This window comes from Penaeus japonicus, unplaced genomic scaffold (genome assembly GCF_977035675.1).
Source record: "Penaeus japonicus unplaced genomic scaffold, GWHDUDI00000001_assembly GWHDUDI00000016, whole genome shotgun sequence".
NCBI lineage: Eukaryota > Metazoa > Arthropoda > Malacostraca > Decapoda > Penaeidae > Penaeus > Penaeus japonicus.
Window position 1 is genome coordinate 35537403 of NW_028234418.1, and position 2500 is coordinate 35539902.

Below are 2500 nucleotides of genomic sequence, written 5' to 3' on the forward strand. Positions count from 1 at the left end.
TATTATTATTTATCATTGTTTATTAGTAAAGTTACTAACATCGCCATTATTACTACAGCACTACAGCAACATTAACATTAATTAACAGCATTGATATTCTTCAGGTGTCCAATAGATCGTAAAGAAAAATAATTATTTCCAAATCTCCAGTTCGTTTCGTTCATCTGCGATATAAAAATAAAGACTTGACCCTTGATTCTGTATATATAAACGTAAAGAAACATGGGAAAAGTAAGAAATAATATGTTGATGTAATATATACGTACATGCAATACACCGATTAAGACTTGGCAATAGATTTGCTAAATATTAACGTAAATTAAAGCGAAAGACAAAGACAAATACAAAAAAAGAAAAAAAAAGCACACCTACTCACATAAAACATGCTGTAAAAAAAATACACTTTTTTCGTCGCTGCCATGAGAAAAGACTGTAATAGGAAATGAAAGGGAAGCTTAACAAATCATGACGAAGAATATGTATCAGATGTTGAGACACTAATAATCAATGGCAGAGAGAAAGTACTTTTTTATCTTTCTTGAAATTTTGCAAAGACATGGATGTATACTTTTTTTTTTTTTTTTTTTTTTTTTGGGGGGGGGGGGGATTGATTTATGCGTTCAAATTCGGTGTTTTCCGGGTTCATTTTTAATTTTTTTTAGTCATATCGTAATATTTTTTTCAAATGATGTAATACTACAGATAGATAGATATTTGTTGTTACTCTTGATATTCTGAAATCTAAATTTTCATCAAAGTAACATTTCATAAATCACGTGCAGTTTTTCTTATTTTTTTTACATGTTGAAATCTATTTTCGACTTTCCATGAGAGGATGATAGTTATTATCATTATTTTTACTATCATCAGTGTTATAGTGTCATCATCATCATTATTATCATTACTATGATTATCAATATTTTTACATAATTGTGGTGTTATTATTATTATTACTATCGCCATTATCATCATTATCATACTTATTTTTATCATTATTACCATTATCGTTGTTATTATTATTATTATTATCGCTATTATCATTATCATTATTATTATTATTATTATCATTGTTATTATTATCATCATCATTATCATCATTATCATTATCATTATTAACTCTATCATCATTATTACTATTATTATTATTGTTATCATCATCATTATTATTAGCCTATTGTGATAATAATGATAATGATAATGATGATGGTAATATTAATAATGATAATAATAAAGATGGAAATATCAATAATGATAATAACTATTATGATAATAATAGTAATAATGCTGCTGATAATGATAATAATGATATTGATAATAATAACAATGGTAATGCTAATAATGAGGATGATAATGATAATAATGATTACAGTAATAACAATGAAAATTGTAATGATAATGATAATAATGATAAAAATTATAGTAATAATAATAATAATAATAATAATGATAATAATAAAAATAATAATAATAATAATAATAATAATAATAATAATAATAATGATAATGTTGATAATAATGAAAATAGTAATAATGATAATTATTATAATTATGATAATGATAATGATAATTATGATAATAATGATAACAAAAACAATAATTATGCTAATAATAAATAAAATAATGATAATGATAATGATGATTATAATGATAACAATAATGATGATGATAGTAATAATAATGATAGTAATAATAATGATAATGAGAACAACAATAATGATATTGAAAATGATAATGATGATATCACTGATAATAATAATAACATAGACAGTGACAATTAAATTCATCATATATAGTTAATGACAATGACAATAATAACATCAATAACAATAAACCATTCTTTCTCCTGTTCTTAGAAGCAATATTCTGAAGAAACAGAAATACCGTAAATCAACCACCAATGAACATTTTGTTGAACACTTCTTTATAGTATTTAACTGAACACTAATAAGCTAAAGGAATGGCATAGAATAAGCTAAAGGAACGACTCGCGAACGGGGAATATTTTTGTTTTGTTTTGAACGTTCTTGAGCCTCGTGTTTCCTGCTGGAGGGACACCCGTGGATGTAGCTTTTATTTAAGTTACTGGATTCTTCTGTTTGTTCTGATATTTATCGAAGTAAGTAAGGGTGAGGATGTGTTTATTAAAGGGATGGTTATATAGGGTTGATTTAGAGGATTTAACTTTGATTTGATACGTGTTTGTCTCGCTTTGCATATTTTTCGATTTCGTTTTTTAAGGGGAAGAATACGGATGATGTGAAGGTATTCTTTTAGGTATTTTTCTTGTCTTTGTTTTCCATTGATAGGAGGAGATACACTTTATCTCTTTATCTCTTTAATACCCGATCCTGTTAGGTCTTTTTCAATATATTTTCTCTCGATGGTTTCTGGCTTGATAGTGTATCACATGCATGACTGTACCTTCGTTCCTGATGAGGCTTTCTAAACCTTTTTGCTGTTGGTTGTGTTGTCTGTGTTTTAAACTTAATATGTTTTATTG

General features: G+C 25.7%; 1 protein-coding gene across 1 annotated transcript in view; it reads left to right on the forward strand.

Annotated features, from left to right (window-relative positions):
- Positions 1-1984: 1984 nt before the first annotated feature.
- Positions 1985-2500, forward strand: part of LOC122257342 (uncharacterized) — a 6773-nt gene continuing 6257 nt past the window's right edge. Inside the window, exon 1 of the mRNA XM_043022591.2 lies at positions 1985-2116. The gene's annotated coding sequence lies outside the window, so the exon portion shown is untranslated. The remainder of the gene's footprint in view (positions 2117-2500) is intronic.